The sequence below is a fragment of the Hemicordylus capensis genome, chromosome 5 (assembly GCF_027244095.1).
Source record: "Hemicordylus capensis ecotype Gifberg chromosome 5, rHemCap1.1.pri, whole genome shotgun sequence".
In the NCBI taxonomy this organism is placed as follows: Eukaryota; Metazoa; Chordata; class Lepidosauria; order Squamata; family Cordylidae; genus Hemicordylus; species Hemicordylus capensis.
The window spans coordinates 27,590,863-27,613,972 of NC_069661.1; the positions used below are offsets into that span (position 1 = coordinate 27,590,863).

At 43.6% G+C, this 23,110-nt stretch overlaps 1 protein-coding gene across 3 annotated transcripts in view; it reads left to right on the top strand.

Moving 5' to 3' along the window:
- Positions 1 to 23,110, top strand: part of BMPR1B (bone morphogenetic protein receptor type 1B) — a 367,640-nt gene that overhangs the window by 104,746 nt on the left and 239,784 nt on the right. For 2 of the 3 annotated variants that reach the window (XM_053254091.1, XM_053254092.1), the window contains exon 2: positions 359 to 426. The gene's annotated coding sequence lies outside the window, so the exon portion shown is untranslated. Of the gene's footprint in view, positions 1 to 358; positions 427 to 23,110 lie in introns of those variants that run through there. The other variant, XM_053254094.1, reaches the window with a different exon arrangement.

Genomic DNA, 23,110 nt, shown 5'->3' on the forward strand with positions numbered 1-23,110 from the left:
TTCACTGTTGTACAACTCCCTGAATCCCCAGCTGCAGAGGCTTTTGCTTGGGGATTATGGGAGTTGTAGTCAACAATATCTGGGAATCCCTGTTAGACGGAACATTGCTCTTACGGTTAGGAAATGCTACCTAATGTCTAGCTTAAATCTGCTTCCTTGTAATTTCAGCCCATTGGTTCTAGTACTGCCCTCAGGAGCAGCAAAGAACAAATCCACACAGTCTTCTTGTGAGCCCTTCAGCTTTTCTGAACAATGTTTATTTTGGCACAAATATATGAATATATTTCCTGCTAAAACTATGATGGACTGTTGATATTAGCTTACTGCTAATGTTAAAATAATTCTTGTTTTTATATAGGATAGAATCCCCTTCATTGCTATACTGAATTGAAAAAGAGAAGCACTTCTTAGATTTTGCTTAAAAAGGTAAGGGACTATTTTTTAATGAGTTTATAGATAATGTGTTTATCACTTGAGATAAAAAGTTGTTGCAATACAACATTATGAAGTGGATAACAATTTGTGACACAGTTAGTGACTTTGTAGCATTCTCCATACTTCCTATAATCCAAAATATTGACTTATCTAGCCATAGTACTGTTGATCAAACATTTGCATAAGTGGCAAGAGCTGTTAAGCTACAGAATAATCTTTATGAAGTACTTTAAATGAAGGGAACAAGAACTTGAGGCCATATTTTGTATTTTAGCATGTTGGTGGAAGTGTGTTTGTGTGTGTGTGTTTTGAGCAGATGATGATTTAGGTCAGGATCCAAACTGCAACTTAAAGCTTGTACCATAGAATTTTGCCAAACTGCTTCTTAAATTAATTTCTGCCTTTAAAAAAACAACAAAAAACAACCCTCCTTCCTTTCCAATAAGTAGGGATGTGCATGAACCCATTTGGAGGCCCTTTTAAAGGCCTCCGAACTGGTTTGAAAAGCCAGCTGTTTGCTGGTTCGAAGGTGGGGGGAGGGGTCAGACTTTAAGTGCAGGGAAGGCTTTTCCCCCACCGGCACCCCGTTTTCCCCCACCGGCACCTCCCTGCTGCCCTGTTCCTTCATTGGCTGGAAATACCCAACGTGTGTGCGCATGCTGGGCATGTGCACGTCATGCTTGTGCCCGACGTGCACATGAGCAAACACCACGTGCACTCGGCGTGCGCACATGCACTGGGTACTTCCAGCCAAAGAAGGAATGGGGTGGCAGGGAGGTATGCTGCCGCCCCGAAGGAGTCTTTCCTAACAGAGCGCTGGCGTTGGGAAAATGGAGGGAGGGATAAATGTATCCTCCACTACCCTTAAAGTCCAACCCCCACCCCCCGCCTTTGAACTTCCTCCACCCAGTTCCGTGCACATCCCTACCAACAAGTATGGAAACATAACAAAAGAAAAACCATACCAGGGAGACATCACAAATATTATCAAGCACTTGGAAAACATGAGTATGCAGTAAGTCTAAATATTACATGTAAAGGGCATATAATTTTTTCCAAAATGTTTGCTGGTGAACTACATTAAATTAATTACATTACATTACATTAATTTAACTACATTAAATTATTATTTAAGTATAGTGTCCTCGATATGAAAGGGGAAATATCTCTACCCCTTCTCTCCACAAGGGACACTTGGTATGAGAAGCTGCAGAAACAGAATGCATTCACAAAATTAAGACCATTTCCCAGTCTGACTAGGGATTATGGTGTGTGCTGTTATAACAAAGAGTAATTGCTTCCCGTGTGGTGTTCCAAATGGACATCATATGGAGGCAATATGCATGCTTTGATGCTGCAGTAAATGTTTGGTTTACGTATTGTATTCATTTTTCCACCCCAGCTATCATGATGTGTTCTTTGCATTCTTGTTATCTTTGGTCTTCACACTTCGTTAAATTGGTTAAAACCAGCACAGGACAAAAAGGGGGAATGAGAACAGAGATCTTATTATTCAAAGTAATGAGGAGCCTGCATTTTCTATTTGCTACTGCCTGAGTACTTGCTTCCGTGTTGGAGATGCATTATATGGACTTTAAGCATGTCAAGGAAAAGCATATGTTTCAATCTAAGCTGTAACTGTGTATCTTCTGCCTTCTATTTCTTGGCCATGCTTTACTAGGGAATATAAATTTTGGGAACTGACTTCTTTATCTATACTTGCTTAACCCATGCAGAGCATCTGCACGCTAGTACTTAATTGCTTCCCTCACCTCAGAGCTCTATCCACCTTCACCTGACCTGCTCTTCTGCTCCTCCATCCCATTGCTTCCATCCCCCTCATCCTCTCACCTCTTTTGGTTTCTTCTCCATCTCATTGCTCCATCCCGCCCCTCTTGGTCGTGGCTGCAGTATTGCTGGTGCCAATTGGCCAAGCCGCAGCCCCATAACCCCAGAGATCTCTCCACCCTCACCCTCCCTGCAGGAGTAGCAACAGTAGTTGATTGGGTCCTTTCTCACTGCTGCCGCTGCCATGGCTGCTCATACCCCTTAGGATGCTGACAGGTTCAGGCCCATCCTTTGCCTTCCTCCCTTCCTCCACCAATGGCCTCTGTAGCTCCGAGCAGCGGTGACGGTTACCTGAATCCAAGACTAGGTTTCCCCCCAAGTTTTTTTTTTTAATACAGGAGGACCTCGCTATTTGTGGGTTCAGCACTCATGTATTCACATGTCCACGGTTGGTAGTTAGCACCCAACCTCAGTATACACAGGAAAAAACCCAGTCAATAAAGCGTTAAACCCACATATCAGTGGGATGGGGGTGGCTGGAAATGACCTCAGAGGTCATTTTTGGTTGCCATTTTGATTGCTGGAGTGATCGGGAGCCATTTTATGGCTGAAACTGGGGCAAAACCCACAATTTTCGGCTGGGTTTCAGCATGGCAGGGCACTTTGCAGCACAGGAGGGCACTTGGGGGGGATCTGGAGGTGATTGGGGGCAAGAACCATGATTTTTGGCCTATGTTTTGCACTTGGGAACCTAACCCTCCGATTCCCATTGCTTTAATGCCCCTTTCTTTGCAAATTCGGTATCTGCGGCTATCCCATGGAATGGAACCCCCACAAATAATGGGGTTCTCCTGTGTTAGAAATCAGGAGGTTGTATTAAATTCAGAATCCCTTTTGAGTAAATGCAGGTGTAACCTGTATTTAACCTCTGCATTTTAATGGGGTTGTCTTAAATTCAGAGTCATCTTCGGTGTGTGTGTGTGTGTGTGTGTGTGTGTGTGTGTAGAGCTGGTCTTGTGGTAGCAAGTGTGACTTTGCTTGCATCCCCTTTGCAGAGCAGGGCCTGCCCTGGTTGCATATGAATAGGAGACTACATGTGTGAGCACTGCAAGATATTCATTCCCCTTAGGAAATGGGGATGCTCTGGGAAGAGCATCTGAAGGTTCCAAGTTCCCTCCCTGACATCTGCAAGATAGGGCTGCGAGAGATTCCTGCTTGCAACCATGGAGAAGCTGCTGCCAGTCTGTGTAAACAATACTGAGCTAGATGGTCTGACCCGGTATACGAGAGCATTCTTGCTCTTGCTCTCTCTCACTCGCTCTGTGTGTGTTTGTGTGATTTAAAAGAGTGTTATTTTATCTTGTACAAGAAATAATAATACCAGAGGGGGAAAGTGCTAAACGTATAATGTGACTTTTGCTGAACCAGTAACCCAGTAATTTCATAATAATTATAGGAATCAAGATATACAGCCACCTGATATTTGTCCATGAGAGACTGTGGGACTTCTTTCCTTCCATTTCTAATCTCCCTGAAAATGGGACTAAGTCTGATTTTGGAAGGGAAAAAATGTGGATCTTTATATCAAAGGAAATAGAAATTCTACTTTATCCCTCTTCCTTGAGTTTCAATAAAATATAGACAGAAACTAGTTCACCTTTTCATCTGCCCTATTATAAATTAATATAACTTTTAAACTTATCAATTTGATGTCTCTTCCACCAATAGTCTATTCCAACCATCTCAAGTGTAGTAATGAAACGTATGACTAGTTCTTCAGAAGTGCTTGGACTGGATTATTTCAGATAGCTTAAAAAGTATGATCCAAAGATCACAGGGTGTCTATAGATAGGATTGTAATAACTTATAGTTATGTCTCCGCATCTCCCCTCCCCCCCGGCCAACTGGGAAAATTCACCACATGTAAATAGATAATCACATTTTAAAGTTGTCAAAATGTTATATGAATGCAGTATGGAAGTCAATTTATTTTTAAACAGTAAAATAATGTAACGTTAATCTAGCTGAGTATGCAACCTAAATGATGCAGAGATAATGCTAGAAAATTGCTATCTCTTTGTTGGGTGCTTTAAGGAGTTGAAGGTATTGGACTGTTTATTGGCTTGAGAGAGAGATTTTTCTCAGCTGTCTCTGGATGGGTGGAGGGCTTACATTCTTGCCCCTTTTACACTTCTACACCTCTATCTACCAACTTTGCTGGTAGAGATGCTGTTGCTGCTTATTTGCTTTCTTCAGTCTTGAACTTTTGTGTTACTCCCTGAATACTGTTTTGGAAACCTTCTCAGGCTTGTACCATCCAGTGTTGCTGGAGGTTTACTCTTGTGCATCAGTGTCAGCGTTCATTATTAGGAAGCCACCTTCTATTATCATTTCTTTGTAGTTGCTATTGTACTTTTGTGCTTCATAGCGAAGAAAACTCTGCATTCCTGCCTTACTTGTCATGGGCCCAGTTTGATTTTGGTTCTTAAAAGAAGAAGAAGAAAAAAAAGCTACTTCATCCCCAGCACATGTTCTGATGCAAACTCAGAGAGACCTAGGCTACATGTTGCATTTGCCACAGGGATAGCATCTTTAGCTCAATTATGGCCACTCCCATATCAAATCTGGGAGAATTTAAGCCCAGAGCTTCCTAGACTTCTGTTTCTGTTCCAGTCAGACCTCCCTGGCCCTTCCTGTGATGGCCTTGTCATCAGCTGCTGAAATGATTAAAGTCATTTCATTTATTTTGTTGGCCCCGATCTCTAGCCTAAGGACTAATACCCCAGTCCTGAGCCTTTTGGAGTTATTGGAATCAACTCCTAAAAAATGGATGAAGCAATGCAAGGACAAGAGCACTCGTACTTTGACCAACTAAAGAAGTACTACAAAAATTAAATATTGTCTACTTTCACATCTGCTATCAGACAGTGTCAGTCTGTGGTTTGTTTGTTTTTTGGTAACCATCCACTTCGCAGCTGGCTCCACTTTCTCCGTCTTTGGAGCCTCTACCTTCTGTGAGTGTTGCATCCTCATCTCAACAGATCCTTCCATCGCAACTGTCTAGCCATATTTGGCCTTCTCCAGAGATCCAGTATGTTGGATTCAGAAGTTGACCGTCTAATCCCCTTGCCTGGGCTGTCCTGAATATCCCAACCCTAGGGATTGGTCCTTAATTGAACTTCAATCCTTGGATCAAACCAGAGAATGTGGAATTGCCTGGCCAATGTTAAGCCCTGAGATGTAGCCATAGATCACTTTATTTAAGATCTAAGAAAGCCGATATGAGTGGATGAAACGGGATGGAAGCTAGCGAGAGCACAGGCCCAGGACACTGATGATGATTCCCTCAGCTGGATTGATGATACTTTCTTCAGAGGCTTGTATACTCCTGTACTACAAATGATGCTAGCTTCAGACCTTCAGCTAATTCTTGCAAAACCCATAACTAAACTCTTCAGAGCTTTAGTTCTAGCTTTGTGTGACCTGTGACCATTGTCCTTCAAAGTCTCCTTTTGGTCACAATTATTTCAGGTTCATAAGTCAGTGCAGTGGGCGCCCTCTAGACTGACTCACTTTTCCTAACTTTTTATTGTGACATGGTTGCTCTGCAGCCACATGTCTTCTCCTTTTTGCAAGGGAACTTCAGTGCTACAGATACTCTTTCCCTCACTGACCTCTGATGGGGAATGTGCTTTTCAGTCACTCAGTGTCAGGTGAACCCTCTCTTTCATTGTACTGCAAGAAGGTAAACTATTTTAAAGAAGCTGCTGTGGTGGGAATGAGGGAGTTTTGTGTGACTGACTGCACAGATGACCACTTGGACAATATCAGTTACAGATAAGCAACCTCTTCTTCTTGATCTCTGTGGAGCCACACCTATGGGAGATTAGCAAGCCACCTTGCTTTGAAGGAGGGTGCGGTGTTCTTAGTTAAGCAAAGACTGCTTTGTTTAATGCCACATCAGAGCAGGAGTGAATGTTGAGAGTCTAGTAGCTCATGCAAGTAGAAATGAGACCATGTGGCTGCTTGACAGAGATCAGGAATTTGTGACAGCTCTGTTAAAGTCTGCAGACATTGCCATGACACTTGTGGAATGACCCTGACAGCTTCAGGGACAGGCTGACGAGTCAGTTGGTAAGACCAATTGATAGTAGAGGAGATTCAGCATGGAAAACATCTAGAAGACAACCGCAAGCTGGAGTGGCATATTAAAAGTTGCAGAGCTCAGCTAAACATTATAGGCTAAGACAGTGCTACTTACTACTGTGGAACCTCTCTTTTAATTCAACTTCCAGATTATTGTAGCAGGAAAAATACCTCAGTAGTACTTATAGTGTGGAAGCAATTTCTATTAAGGGTTCATTCAGTATATTTGTTTAAGACCACAGGTCATCATAAAAGAATAGCAAAAATATAAGAACTTGTGGCTGGTATCCTGGGTAAGGAAGCATGCCCATGCTACTCCTGGATCCTCTAGCACATGTGGTATTATTAAGATAACATTTTGTTATGGGGCAGCTTACTACTACTACTGTTTAGAATTTGGAGCACTCCCTGTGCTCTGGAGCTGCTCTGTAAGTTTGGAAACACATCACAGAGGCTCCACAACATGTTTTTAGTTGTTGTACAAGGCAGTTGCAGAGTACAGGGACTGTGTCAGACCTGAAATCCTCTTCTGCAACAACGTGTATGCTAAGGGACTTTGGGGGGGGGGGTAGCACAGAGGTTAGTGCTGTCTGTACCCAGGGGCTCAAAGCACACATGCATTGTTAAAATGTCAACCAATAACATTTAAAGGAATATTAAATTCAGCAAAGCTCACTGGGCAAATGGGGATAAATCAACAACAGGGTTGACTTGAAGAAAGCATCAAATTCCAGGTTACGGTGGAGAAACGTCTCAGTTCAGTAATCCTATATCAGATCATTGTTCTTACAAAGCACAATGTTTAATTGAATGTGGACATACAGTATGAAGCTGCCTTGTGCTGAGTTGGATGTTTAGCCTGTCTAGATCAGATGTGGGCAGACTTTGTCCCCCAGTTGTTGTTTGACTTCAGCTCCCATTATCCCCAGCCAAAATAAGTTGTGGCTGTGGAAGATCGGAGTTGTAGTTCAATCACAGGTGGAGGGACAATTTTGGCCACCCCTGATCTAGATAATTATTGTTTATGCTGACCAGCTGTGGCTCTTCAGGATATCAGACAGGGGTCATTTCTAGCTTTTTGTCAAAATGCCAGGGATTGAACCTGGGACCTTCTACATGCAAGCATCCTACCACTGAGTTATGGCCTCTTCCTAGATTTACTTGCATCTTACATTCTGGGTAGCTGTTGGAAATAATGCATTGCTAGAAGCGATCAGAAAGCAGTTTACAAATCCTTTCCGGGATTAAGTGTAGCAGGACAGCTATTATATAGACCAGGCCTGCTCAGCTTTGACCCTCTTGCAGATGTTGGCCTACAGCTCCCATAATCCCTGGCTGTTGGTTGTGGATTATGGGAGTTGTGGTCCAAAAATGACTGGGGAGTGGGCCAAAGTTGAGCAGGCCTGATATAGACCCTGAATAAACACTTGTTTAGGTTCGGTTTAGGAACATAGTGCGTAATAGCCTCAGCTGCATCCTGGCAACAAACACAGATGCATAAATTTGTTGTTGCTTTGGTGTACGTAGGAGTAAGATAGTTTGAAGAAAGTGAAGGGCTATGAAGGCTTTTCTCAGTGTATAAATATGAAGGATTTGTGGAACAGTACAGTATTTCTGTGGTCTCAACCAAGCTATTTCCAGTGCCCAGGCAAAAGTGTATGATGGATAAGCTAAACACTACATCAGCTAGCAAGAGCAATCCTGACAAAGCACAAGAAGATGAAGGGCTTTTAGGTCACAAACGATGTCTAGATTGTTTAGGAGAATGTATATTGTCCAGCTGTTCAACATCATACAGGCACTCTAGAATGTACCACTGTTTTGCTTTCAAAGGAACATAACAGGAACACTAAGTCATCTTAATTTTATGCCAAGTGCCTGCAAATTTAAATAGCTTTTTGCAGAAAGATCAGTGACCCATCATCTCTCACACACTGATTCCTGACGTCTTTGTAAACTCACTACCCAGCCCATTCCCATTCATATGTTTCCTTCCACAATTATATTAGAAGCAAAAAGTTGAACTTGCGCTTTTATTTCTAAGCTGAAAATGTGCAAATTGCAAGCAACCTGATAAATTTATATTTTCATAGTAAAAAATTTGTAACTTTTTCATGCTTGCCTTCATTTTGCATGTCTTGGGATAGTTAATGGGAGAATAGAAGGAAACATGGCTAAAACACATGTTCTTTTTTGAAATAGCTAGCACTCTCCACCCTGCCCCCGCCGGGCTTGGAGTTTGCAAGCATTCCTCCTGTATCATGAAATGACCATGCACTCCTCCTTCAATCCTTGCTAGTTTGATAACCAGAAGAGCTGCTTTACTTTGAGTGTGTAATAGTGTTGCTGCCAAGAACCCCTAAAAAGACAAATTCTAGGAGACTCCATGAGATAGATGAACAACTTTTAGTGCAATTTTTTTGTTCATCAATTTCTTAAGCTTTGTGGTAATCTGACACCGAAATCCAGTGAATTGAAACAATATAGCTTGTTTCTTCATCGTTCTGTGAAAATCTGGATTTCTTTTCTGTAAAAGTACTTGAGAAAACAGCCAAAGTTTTGAAATGAAGGCATCATTTCCCATGTTTTTCCAATGGGAGAGTTTTTCTGAATTTTCTAGGAAATTAATTAGTTTTTCTGGTAGTGTGGATGAGGTCTGGAACCTATTTGCCAAACTGCATGTTTCTATCTTCCCTGGTTTGGTCTGGGAATTTTATATCAAGGAGTGAGGCCCAAGCAGCTGTATGTACCCTATGTATGTACCCTCTTTCTTCCATAATGGAACTCAGGGCAGCATGGATGGTGTTCCCAGGCACCACTCATCCAGGCACTGACAAGACCTAGATTTTTTGAACTTCAAAGCAGCTGTACCATTTGCCCCCAGGCCATGCCCTTAAGCAATGTGTGTTGGTGTTGTCTCTCCCTCTTGCTCCCCCCACCCCTGCTGTATATCAAATGCTTTGACGCCAGGAGATCTCTTATGCGGTATCCAATAAATTGTGCCATATTGCATCCCAAACAGTATGCCACAGGAAATAACCCTCTTGTGAGCTCAAAGTACCCAGCCATACAGAATCTGCCTACTATATTTGTATGTGATTGGCTACTCCTTTGTTCTTTCCAGTCAGTTTAAATTTGAAGAGACTGGGACTTTTCCCCATCATTGCAGCTACCCAGATTATCATCTGACCCGGGCCATAGTCATGAACACTGGGATTTCTTCATCAATTCAATGCAGTTCAAAACAACTACAAATTAACCCTTTTGTGTGTGTCCCTGTGTGCATCCTAATAATTTCAGGGATGGCATACAAATTCAAGAAGAAATATTTATTCCAACCCATGTTAACAAGCAAGGCACATTTTATGTTCCCTCCTCACAACTTTTGTGGTTGCAGCTTTTGTGTTGGATTGCTGGAAAGCAACAGCTGGAAAAATGTGGGTTTTTTCCTGTTTTGCTTCATCCATGAATGCTGGTGGTGTGGCCCAACAGAAGCTACTGCAGTAACCTGTGATGTTCTTTTGTGTGCATCTCAGAGACAACTTTCTCAGCCTAGATCTTACTTTGTATTGTTCTACAGTGTGGCTGTTCCAAAACAGAAGAAACCTGAGAAGGAGATACAACTTTACTGCAAGTAACAGATGGTTACTGTTTAAATGCATGCATAACCCAGTCCTTACCTCACACATAGTACTGCAAGAGTATGTATGTTAGTGGGAGGGAAGGTGAAGGCGAGGGGGTGGGGAGGAGGCAGCAAAGGATGAAGAATCAGAAAAGTTGATTGGAGCTTGCTCATATCCTCCTTAATCACAGTCATATGGTAGATTTCTTTAAGCATGCAGGAAGGGGAAGAAGTGATGGCCGTTCAAATGTGTAGCGTGTGTTGGAGTTCTGCAAGTGAACTGTGCCGTCTAGTAAGATTTTCTCTTTTTTGGTGTGTTCTTGCTGCTTTAATGAATAGAGTCTTTCCAAAGCTGCCAAGCCTGCAGCAAATGCGGTCAAGGGATTTATTATGAAAAGTACCAAATCTTGGCATTGAGCTAATTGTGTATAACAAGAAGCGTGCTGGAAACTCAGACCTGAGAAGTGACAAATGCTGCGAGTATTCTATTTCTGACATCTCTGAAAGAGGTTTTGTGTAGGAGAATGCCAGCATGCCAGGGCTCCATTGCTAATGAGCTCCTGAACAGAACTGCATGTTTTCTTATTGCTTTGTGGGGTTAAGATAAATGAAATGGAAGATTCTCATTTGGATATGTTTTTTTCTTTAAAAGCCAGTGTGAGAGGGATAACTCCCACCTCAAATCTTACAAGGAAGTGTTTAAGAGCTGTTTTCTACTTTGTTGAGCACACCCAGATAGTAACGAATGATCAATGTACATTGTTAAGATGGTGCCATTCTTTCAGATATTTATGGTGAACATTTGGAAAGAGGGACCAACATTTTAAAAGCTGGGGCCTTACATTTTAAGGGAAAGAATAACAAATGTTTGCCAATTGTCAGGCTGTGAGGACTGTAAAGGTTTGTTGGTCTCTTTGTGTATATGTCTCCTTCTATTCACTATTGAAATTTATGCTAATTACAAGCAATATCCTAGTAACTACTAAAACAAACATTAAGGGACTGGCTACCTTCTTCTGCCTTTTCCACTGCTCCTCTTTGCATGAGTATTTATAGCACTCCCATTGATTCTAGCTGCCCGATTTAGCAGTATATAGTGAATATATCCTATCTCAGCCACAGCAAATATTTAATCTGCCCCCTCCTTTGAGATCGGTGTGATATTCCAAAAGTAGTCTCAATAGACAGTCTTGAGTTGACCCTCAAAGTACAAACACAAGTATTGGATGTGTTTTGTGGCAAGCACTGGAAAGGACTTAACTACTGAAGCATGTATAGGGCTTCTGAAGTGTTGGAGGCAGTAGCATTTAGGAGACAAAGTTTATTTTATGCTTTCTGCTCTTTTAAGAATTTTAAAAGGTGGGCAGGATTCAGAGTGAGCCTGGTTCAGCTGCAGCTAAGAATGCTGCACTGTAGCCTTCCAGAGTACACACATGCACAATGATTGGCATCTTAGATCAGGTGCCTCAGGCAGGTTTACAAGTGTGGTGTGCTACTTCAAATCACCTGTCTCTAGTTACTAGTACAGTTATTCCCAGTGACTGACACCCTGGCTAACAAAGCATTGGTGCAAGAGGAAGAGCTCTGGTGCTTCTGAAAAGTTCAGATACATTACTTTCTGTGGTCTCCCCTTCCCTAAGAAACACTCTGAGCCACCTGAAAATATGTCCCTGAGGGTCATGCAACCTTCAGAGATAGGTTTTTGGGGGACACAGAGGACTTCTGTGGGAAGGGGAGGTTGCTGAAATTCCCAGCCAAGAGTTCCAGCCAAACCCTTCACTGTTGCTCCCACAGTAGCAGCAACAGTGCAGGGTTGGGCTGGAACTCTTCAGAAGCACTGGTGACCTGCTGATGCTTGGTTAGGATGTCATCCAGTGTGCTAGGTGAACTAAAGTACGAATTTCTGGATCTGCCACTATGAGGCTATTTTCATGCACAGCCAGCCTGGATTGGGCTGTGTGTAAGAACCGCTGGAATCCCAGCGGTGCCCTGGTGGCAAGCCTGCCAAAGAAGCCTGCCAATTAGTTGAGGTTAAGAGTGTGTTCATGCCCATGACCGTGTCTAACTGTTTGTATGTCAGAATCAGCTGCTTGTAGCTGGTGCTGAGACAGTGCGGGGCTCTCAGCTGGCACTGGGCGGTGGCAGGGGTGGGAAAATCCCCACAATGCACCATGCTGGGACAACACACCTCTGTGCTCCCTGAGGCAGCAGCACACTGTCTGGGTGTGTGAACCGTGTGCCCAGATGATCTTTGGAGATTGTCTGCAGAGAAGATTCTTGAGATTGTCTTGGAGATTCTTGAGATCATCTGCAGAGAAGGCAGGTTTCTGCAGCCTTCCGCACTGCCCACCCAGTCATGAGAACGACCTCTACGTATATATTGATTGGAGAGAAAAAGCACTACATGGCTATGATTTCATTCCCACCTGCCAATGTATGAACAGTGACACCATCCTAAGGGAGGGCATAAGGATCTATTAGGCTTCCCTGCTGCATCCTCCACTTCAGCTGCCTGGGTAATCCCAGAAAGCACAGCCTCATCCCCGAGCTCTGTCTGACTGGGTTGGTTTTTTGTTTTTTTTAATATTTACATTTCACTCTTCCTCCAAGGAGCCCAGAGCGATGTACATGGTTAAGTTTCTTCTCACAACAACCCTGTGAAGTAGGTTAGTTGTCCTAAAGTAGTCCCATTGTTCTTGGAGATAATATATATTATTATATTATATATTTTTATATTCTGTAATAATGTATGTAATGGAAATAATGTATATATTTTAAAGAGCAAGTGTGCCTCCACATTTAATCCCAGAGGTGAGGAGCTAATGTCTAGATTTAAACCTTTTGGGAAACACGGCAGAATCTAGTCGAACCAGTCCCATGGTAGCAAGCATGAATTGTCACCTTTGATAAGCAGTGTCTGGCTTGGTTTGCATTTGTATGGTAGACCACATGTGCGCTATAAGATACTTCACTTAGAAGATGGGGCTGTAACGCTGTCTAAGGAGCATCTGCATGTTTGCAGAAAGGCCCAGGTTCACTCCCTGGCATCTCCTGGTAGGGATGTGAGAGGCTCCTGTGGTCATTCCTGCCTGCCCCAGTTGCACCCCAGTGCAGAGAACAAAAATACTGCTCTGATAGGTATCCCCAAAGCATGCACGGAGTGCACCAGAATAGACAAAGCTTTGGAGCACTGAAACTGGAATGCAGTTTCCCTCTCCTAAGGGGAAATGACTTGATTATAAAGCCAGAGGTTGCTGGTTTGAATCCCCGCTGGTATGTTTCCCAGAATATGGGAAACACCTATATCAGGCAGCAGCGATATAGGAAGATTCCAAAAGACATCATACTGCATGGGAGATGGCAATGGTACACCCCTCCTGTATTCTGCCAGAGACAACCACAGGCCTCTGTGGTCGCCAGGACTCAACAGCAGAAACGCCAAGGCCATTCAGAGGGCATCCTCCCTCCCAATAGATAAGATAAGATAAGACTTTTAGATTCAATGGAGTGAGTCATGCTGAAAATCAGTGTCTTGACTTCCTCCATTGATGGAAATTCATTCAACCTTTTTGTTTTAAGAGGAATGTCTAAGAGAGTGTCCACAGTGGGTAATACCTTTAGGAGCTCCCCCCTTTAAAAACAACAACAAACCAATAATAGCTTGGGCACTGGAAGTCCAGTCAGTGCTGAGATCAGGTTTCTAGAAGGTGGAGAACATACAGCCCAGCCGCTGTCAACACTTTTAATCTTAAAACTACCCCCCCTCTACAGAACAATTGACATACCCATTATCATGCCCTCAGGCTACTTTGAAGCTATAAAAAACCCCTCTTGCCACCTCACATTGGAGGAGGAGGAGGAGGAGGAGGAGGAGGAATTAAAACTGCAACCTCTGGAGCCCACGTCCCATTGACCTAGACAGGTAGTTATAGACCTCTTTTTCTATTCTTGACCTTTCTCTGTCTCTCCCATTTCCTAGTGTCTGCAACTGTGTACCTGTCCCTCAGCGCTAAGTTAACCTGTAAATGTGTGTTAGAGGCCTTTCAGTGCCATTCTCAGAGCATTAACCCCTTAAGGGAAGATCATAACCAGCAACCTTGCTCATTGCCTTTACTGTAAATGTCTGCTCTTCAATAAGCCTTGCTTTCAAAGACCGTGTCTGTACTCTCTTATGCCCTTCTGAGTGTTCTAACTTGGATGTATTCTCTACAAGGTCAGCTTTCCCAATACCTTAATTTATAAGTTGGCTGTTTTCAGGCTTGCACTAAATTGAGTTAAATTCCCCACATTAAGCCAAAGCATAGTCACGAAGGGTGGTAACTATTATGCTTCAGAGTAAACCTGGTGACACTCCTGCCTGTAATCTTGGTCAGTAAATAATACTGAGCTAGATGGACCAGTGTTCTGACGCAGTATAAGTCAGCTTCCTATGATTAAGTTAGTTATGAGCACAGGTACTTCCACTTTCAGATATCGGTGTAGTGCCTCTCTGTCCATAAGCTTACATTTTCAGCTACAGTAAACATTAGCATGCTAGGTCACTTGCAGGAAGCATTTGAATGACTAAGGCTTTAATGTGAAACACACTTATTGGGAAGTATATCTCATTAGACCTCTCAGTAGCAAGTGTGGTTAGGATCAGGCTGCATAGATTGTACTAAGTGAAAACTTCATTTTTGTTACAAATAAGAACATTGAATGCTACAGAGCTGGCCTTGACTGGTAATATGAAGTAAAAAGTTTACAAGTCTTTCAAGTGCTGCCTGTAACTGGTTCTCATGTATCACTTTATCAGAGTAGGTACTACCTGGTACTGTTTTTCAGTGATGCAGTAACACATTTTCTCCTAAATACATGACCATAAATTACAAAGGGGTTTCCATAAATATCACAGTTGGAGCAAAGGAAAAGTGTGCTATGTGCATTTGTCTTATGTGAAAAGTCATAGTGGGCTATAGTACAAGCTTGTCTGAATATTTGTTTGCTAACCATTGGAGATGCAAATGAAGCCAACTGTAAGTTCCTGTGCCTAACCTAGAGGTCTCCGTATGTCTTGGGACCTGTTGCCAAAAGTTTGCTTGGCTGTTTCCATTTAATGTGTGAAATTCCACATCTACCCCAGACACCCTGCCAGATGTGCAGATCAGCCGCTCAGTGTCCTTTTCACAACTCCCTACCTTGTTCCTCTTTAGCCCTTTATTTCCTTTATCTTTCTCTTCAGTCTGTGTTTCTAGTTGTTGCTTATTCTGTATACTTCACCTTACACCAGGGGTCTCTGTCTCTTAGCTCCTCTATCTTCTCCCCTTTTCTTACTTGCTGTGTCTATGCACATGATCTCCTTTTCTTTTGCTTACTTTCTGGGAATATCATGTAACCTTTCCCATACCTGTCTAAAGTTTTACCCTCCATCTACCCTGAATTTTCACTTCGTTGAGAGAAGCCACATTGTTTGTCAACATTTTGTTGCTCATAAGTTCACCATGAGCAATTAGAATGTTTGTAAGTGTCCCATGACGTGACTGTACAGTGTCATAAAGTTGTCAGGGCTGTGGACAGGGCAGTCATTGGTTTAAATCCCTGTTGAGGATGAAATTCACTAGTTGGCCTTGAGCAAGTTGCTATCTGTTACTTTATCTCATAGGTTTCTTGCAAGGGCAGAATGTACACAGTATGAGCTCCTTAGTGGATAAATGTGATAAGTAATTGAAGCAATTCGGGCTCACCTGGGACCATGAGTCATGAAGTTAGCTTTGCAGTTGATGTCAGTCCCAGAACACAGAACCATTGCTTAGAATCTGTTGCGTATAGCAATGAGTACTTGACCAGCTACTGTAAACTGGCAGAGCTTCATATTTTCTTATTTATTTAATGCATTTATACTCTGCCTTTCTAGTGCCATACAGCCTATAGGGAATCTTAAAAACATAAAACAAATATCAATTTAAAATAAAGTACAGCAAACACAAGGTCAAACAAGGTATGTTTAAGTTGGATGTTACCAATTAGTTGGATACTACTGTATAACTTAGTTGATTGTTACAGACTAGTGGGCATATTGATTTTAATGTTAATTTTAAGTTACTTACTTACTTACTTACTTTATTTATTTATTAATTATATTGATACCCTGTCCCTCCAGTACATTACTTCTTGGGGTGGCTCACAACAATAGATAACAATGAAAAATAAAACTAATAAAATTTACCAAATTAAACAAATTAAAAATCAGGCTAAAACCACAATCAGAATTAAGTTTTCAAATTAAAAGTTATTTTTAAAGCTAAAATTTGAGAATTATAAGAACTAAGAACCTACCAGATATAACCAAAGATGTAGCATTAAAAATCTTCTTTAAAAAAATTTAGGCCGCTGCTGCCATCCTTCCTCCATCCTTCTCTGGCTGGAGGAGGAGGAGGAGGAGGAGGCTGAGGCCCCTGGCTTGTGGGGCGGGAGTGGGAGGCGACGGCAGCACGGCGCCTTCCCTTTCTGGATGGGGAAATGGGGTGCTGGGCAGTTGAAATGGGGTGCTGGGCATTTGGCCGGTGGCAGTGGGCTCAGCAGAGACTGCACACACCAGAAACGGCCGCTTCGGGGCCCCGGGGTTGGTGCACGCATGCGCACCTTAGAGGAAAGCCTGGTTACTACCACCATATTTACCTGAATCAAAGACAACTCTGAATCTAAGATGACCCCCTTAAAAAGCAGAGGATAAAATACTGGTTATACTTGCATTTACTCAAAAGGAACATGACTCTGAATTTAAGATGACCTCCTGATTTCTAATATCAAAACACTTGGTGGGGGGGAAGCCCTAGTCTTGGATTCAGATTAAAACAGTACTACTACAGCAGCCCCAGATTCTAAAAACATCAGCAAACATACTCCATAAAAGGCAGGCAGAAGTTAAAACAGATCAACTATGAGCCAAAAGCTTCTCAAAAAAAAAGTGTGTGTGTGTGTTTAGTTTCCTTGTAAAAACAGGAAGGATGCAGCCTGACTGGGATGGCGCTACAACTGAAAATGCCCTCTCTCTGGTTACCGCCAAAGACAGTGGCAGGCTTTGAAAGAGAGCAAAGATTGAGAAGGAGATCTTAACGCTCGGGCAAGGTTCATATGGGAGTAGGCATCCCTTCAAGTACTCTTAAGGCAGGGCACTCAAACTTTGGTCCCCAGATGTGAGGAGGAGAACTGGTCCTTGAGAGGACAGCTGGTCTTGTGGTAGCAAGCATGACTTGTCACCTTAGCTAAGCAGGGTCCACCCTGGTTGCATATGAAAGGGAGACACGATGTGTGAGGACTGGAAGATATTCCCTTCAGGGTATTGAGCCGCTCTGGGAAGAACAGAAGGTTCCAAGTGCCCTCCCTGGCTTCTCCAAGATAGGGCTGAGAGAGATTTCTGCGTGCAACCTTGGAGAAGCCACTGCCAATCTGTGTACAATACTGAGCTAGATGGGCCTATGGTCTGACTCAGTATATGGCAGCTTCCTGTGATACTGTGATGTGTTGAGTACAATTCCCATTATCGCCACCCAAAATGCCCCCCTGCCCCCCCAGCTTCATTTGTGTATGTTTTTATGCATCTTTGTTCAATTAGGTTCTTTTTCATCTAATTTGGACTTGAAGTAAAATCAGTAGGGTTGCCAGGTTGCAACCAGGAGTCTCTTTCTGTAACTTTAAATGCTTCACTGCGCTGGGAGACAAAACAAAATGCAGCTTCTCCTGTGTGTTTTCCCTGCAGCCCTGTCACCTAACCTTCCGCCTCTTGCTGTGCAGCACATTTGGATTTCATTACAGCCAGTAGCGAGGAACAAATGGGCAAGATAACGGGGAAGGCAAAGCAGGCAGGCCGAAGACATGGCTGCCAATTTTTAGATTTGCAATGACAACCCTAAAAATTGGTGAGGAGAAATAGCAATCCTCAAGTCAAGTCAAATAATACTAATGCTTTGCAAGCCACTTGTTTTGCAATAATTTTGAAAACTAGTACTTGGAAATAAATTTAAAATGATATGGAAAGAAAATGACCAAAGAGCCTTCATTTATGCTTTAATTGAATGATCTACATTATGACTGTGAATATTTTTGGTCCTTGATCTTTTTTGCTAACTGGGTCAAATGCCTCTATTTATTCAACTTGGGATGATGCCCAAAAGTATTTCCATTGTGGAGAAACACTTTCATCCATTTTTCAAATGTCTTTTTATGCTCCTCCTTCTAGTAGGGTGCAATTGTCAAATTCATTTTCCATGCAGAAGTTGAGAATAATGGAAAGAGTAAACATTTTCCCCTTCAAAAAGGTACAAAATATGTAGCAGTTGTAGGCAACCTACAACAAACCTCCTGGCGACCACAGAGCCATGTGGTTTTCTTTGGTATAATACAGGAGGGATTTACCATTGCCTCCTCCCGTGCAGTATGAGATGATGAGTTTCAGCATCTTCCTATATTGCTGCTGCCCGATATAGGGTTCATACCAGCAGGGATTCAAACCAGCAACCCCTTGCTCGCTAAGCAAGTTACTTCCCCGCTGTGCCATTAGGTGGCTGCTAGTTGGCTAGGACTTGGGTTATTCATGAAGGCTTAAGTGATGAGAGACACAGAGCTGCTTTCATTCCGTGTCTCATGTGTCTCCTTTTCCTGTTAATGTCTAGGTAAGAGCAATGTGTGGTATGATCTGGTATGTGAACTGCACAGGGACATGCGTATGGGGCGGTATTAAAATGTGTTAAACAAAAATAAATGTCATAGATGTGCATGTGCAATGCACAGCATGATGCTACATCAGCCCTATGGGCCCATTCACATATTATGTTCAACACTCATACAATAAGGGTACAGTGTATACAGGTACAGATCTGTACACAGGTACGGTCATTCACATGTTATGCTGAATGCAGGTACAGAAGTACACTTCCTAGCGGTACCATGCATTTGAAGGTCCTGTATCCAAGTTCACTTTTAAAATGAACACAGGTACAGTCATTGACACAAATACGTGTTTAAGTGTATAGACATCTGTACACTCATACAGCATAATGTCAGAGTCTCTCTTATGTCTCCTTTAAATCTAGTTAATCCCTAAGTGTATTTTTCTGTAACATAGGTCTACTATTTTAGGAATTAAAAAATTAAAAAAACTTCCCTCCTCCATGGTATACATTCCAACTGAGCTTTTATTATTGTGGTTTTAAGTAAGTTCCATGCTTTCTGGAAAGCATTCCAAACTTTCGGTAATGTTTGGTACTTCCTAGCAAATGATGAAGCTCAGGACCTAGGTTTCTAACCCAGTTCCTGTTAACTTTCAGTGCAGGTGTGTGCGAATCCCATTTATTTAATTTGATACTGAATGAAGAAGAGGAATAATAGAAAGTAGGGGTGTGCAATTCAGATTTTCTGTGTTTCGATTTGTATCCAAATCGAAACAGGCCTGATTCGATTTGGATCCGAATCTAACCCATCCGAATCACCCCAGATTAGATTCAGATCTGAATCGCGGATGATTCAATTCGAATCAATTCGGGTTCCATATCTATCCTATTATTTCCCCCAGATTCCGAGCTTTCATTTTTTTTAAAAAAGCTAAGCTCTAGACCTTATAGAAGTGGAGTTATGGAGCAAAATGTGTGGTCATTATTTTTCAAGTGTTCGGATTCTTTGGTGTATAATAACTTTCACTCAATGAATCCTTACGAGGATTCATTACACACCTTCATTTCTTCTATTCATTTTGAGTGTCTTTTCAACAGCGCCACCTGTCAATGCCATGTGCCAACTACACCCGACTCCTACCCGCAAGGCAGTGGGGTACTAGTTTAAGTTTAGTGCATAATGGGTAGAGGCTACCACCCAAATTGCAGAGAAGCTGGGCAAAGGGCTGATTTTTGGTGAATTGTTGAAGTTTACGCATCTTTAAGGTTTTCCCCCATAAGGTATAATGGAGGTTTCAGCAGCCCCATAAGTGCACTTGGAGGGTGCTGGGGTGGCCCAGAGCAAGTGGTGGTGTAGTGCACATAGGGTGCCAGCCACTCCCATGGGTTGCTAACCCATGGGGTACAGGGTTCTGTTGCTTCTGAGGTGGTCTGAGTGTAGATTCTATGGTAGGAAATGAGATTGGATGGAGAGTGTATCTCTGTTGCTGCCCCCGGACTCTGGAATGCTCTCCCAGTGGCCATTCGTTCCTCGGACTCCATCACGGCTTTTAGAAAGCTTGTAAAGACTTGGCTTTTTACCCAGGCTTTTACATAATCATTTTTACTGCTGCTTCTGAGTGTTTTTATCTGTTGTATTGTTTTATGCCTGTTTTTATATGTTTTTATTGTATATTTTTAACTTTTGTAAACTGCCTTGGGGCTATCTTTTTAACGAAAGGTGGTATAAAAATGCAAAAATAAATAAATAAATACATACATAAATACATACATACATACATAATCTTATTTGCTACCAGAGAATCTACACTCAGAACACCTCAGAAACAAGGGAACCCTGAACCCCATGGGTTAGAAACCCATGGGGGTGGCTGGAACCTTCTGTTCACTCACTCTGGGCCACCCCAGTGCCCCCCAAGTGCAGTTATGGGGCTGCTGAAACCTACATGATTCCCTATGGAGAAAAGCTTTAAAGATGCATAAACTTCAACAAATCACCAAAAATCATCCCTCTGCCCAAATCCTTTGAAAAAATTCTGGTAGTTTCCTTGCCACCCTTGGGCACTACCACCAACCTCACACCACTCTAGGCCACCCCTTTCCCACGAGCATGAAGCGATACACCTCCAGGCTACTCTACATATGAGGTGAAGGCCCGAGAGCATAGCAAACAGGGATAGCAAACAGGACCTAGGAGCTTTGCAGGAGTTTAGCGGGAAGTGTGCGGGGGAGCCTGGAATAAGCCCCTGCGATCACAAGGATCACAAGGAGCCTGGTGGAGAAGAGAACGTAAGTACATATCCCTCCCTCGTATCTCTCATATTCTTGGGAAAGGCTGTTGGGACAGTTAAATAGTTGTCCATTACAGCTGAGACCTATCATAATAAACTATCTAATAAACGGACAATAAGCTCCCTAAATACTGTAAACAACCAACAAAAACAGTATGAAGATAGGTCAGCAGGGGAAGGGGCACTTCCCAGTGTATTGCACAGAGTGCCACATGTATGACTATTTGCCCCATGGGCAGAAGTCATGGGTGTGTGCTCGGTGCAAGGAGCTCCTGGCTCTCAGGGAACAAATCTGTTCCCTTGAGACCAAGGTGGCGGATCTGGAGAAGTTCAGAGAGGCATGTGGACGAGACCTTCAGGGGTATGATAGAGGCATTCCACTCCAGGGCTTGTAGCTCCTCTGCTGTCAGGGAGAATGAAGGTCTTGGTCAAGGAGGAGATAGATCTGAGGAAGAGGGAAATGCTCCTTTAGAAGAGACCCCTTCTGTGGATGATGAGCCCATATCCTCTCGCACAGGGGATACTTCTCTGGGGGGTGGGGGCCTCCTTGTAGTTGGTGATTCAATCATTAGAGGGATAGAGAGATGGGTTTGTGACCCGCATGACTTGCCTGCCTGGTGCGAAGGTTGCGGACATTACGCAGCATCTAGACAGGCTCCTAGGCAGTGCTGGGGAGGAGACAGCTGTCGTGGTGCACGTCGGCACCAACGATGTGGGGAAATGCAGTCGGGAGGTCCTGGAAGCCAAATTTAGGGTGATAGGTAGCATTTTGAAGTCCAGGACCCCCAAGGTAGCATTCTCCGAAATGCTACCTGTTCCACGTGCAGGTACAGTGAGACAGGCAGAGCTGAGGGGTTTCAATGCATGGATAAGACGGTGCCGGGAGGAGGGGTTTAGATTTGTTAGGCACTGGGACACATTTTGGGGCATGCAAGGCCTGTACAAAAGGGACGGGCTGCACTTGAACCAAGATGGAACCAGACTGCTGGTGCTTAAAATCAAAAAGGTTGCAGAGCAGCTTTTAAAATGACACCTGGAGAACAGCCGATGGGAGCTGGGCAGTATCCCGTTTGGCAAAAGCCATCCTTTAAAGTGTGAGGCTGCAAAGAATTCAGATAAAACAGAAGGGGACAGAGCAGAACCGCATAAAGAGCAGACGGGAGCCTGTGCCAGCAGGTCAAAGAGTCAAAAGAATAGCATACATCAGGGGAGAGATTCAGTGTATAGGTGCTTGTATGCCAATGCCAGAAGTCTCCGAGCCAAGATGGGTGAGCTGGAGTGCTTGGTTGCTAACGCAGAAATACATATAGTGGGCATAACAGAAACATGGTGGAACAGTGAGAACCAGTGGGACACTGTTATCCCTGGGTATAAACTCTATAGAAAGGACAGGGAGGGGTGCCTTGGAGGAGGGGTAGCACTGTATGTTAAAGAAGGGATAGAATCTAACAAGCTAGAAAACCTAGGTGGACTGGAGTCCTCCACAGAAACCCTGTGGGTGACTATACAAGGCCGGAAAGGAACGTGCTACTGGGGACGTGCTATCTAGGGATGTGCACGAACCAGTTCGGAGGCCATTCTAGAGGCCTCTGAACCGGTCCGGGGACGGGCGGTTCAGGTTCGGACAGATTGGGGTGGGGGGGTTCCATTAAGGGTGGGGGAGGGTTTACTAACCCCTCCCGCCGCTTTCCACATTTGACACCGTATTTTCTGTAGCAATCGGGGCGGCAGGATACCTCCCTGCCGTCCCTTTCCCCGCTTGACTGCATGCCGGCTGCTCAGCTCCTGTAACAGTCGGGGCGGCAGGATACCTCCCTGCCGCCCCTTTCCCCGCTTGACTGCAAAAAGCTTTAAGAAGCTTTTTGCGTGCGCGCCGTGGGCTCCCGCTTGCCTCCTCGCTCCCATGAAGGCAGGCTAGTGCGAATGAAGAGGAGGCGTGCAACAGCGGCTGCTCTCTCTTTCCCCCTAGTGTCCAAAAGGCCGAAGCGTGGTGGCATGGAGAGCGTCCTAGGGCCAAAGCCCGCTTCCCTTTAGACGAGACCACTCAGTCACACTGTGCTGCGGCTCTTTAAGTTTGGTGGTGGAAGAAGGGCTTGGCTCAGAGAGTGCGGCGACTACGGCAATGCCCCTCACCTTGCTCTACGCCGCCCGGCCCAGCCCCAGCCTGCTGCTCTGGGCGG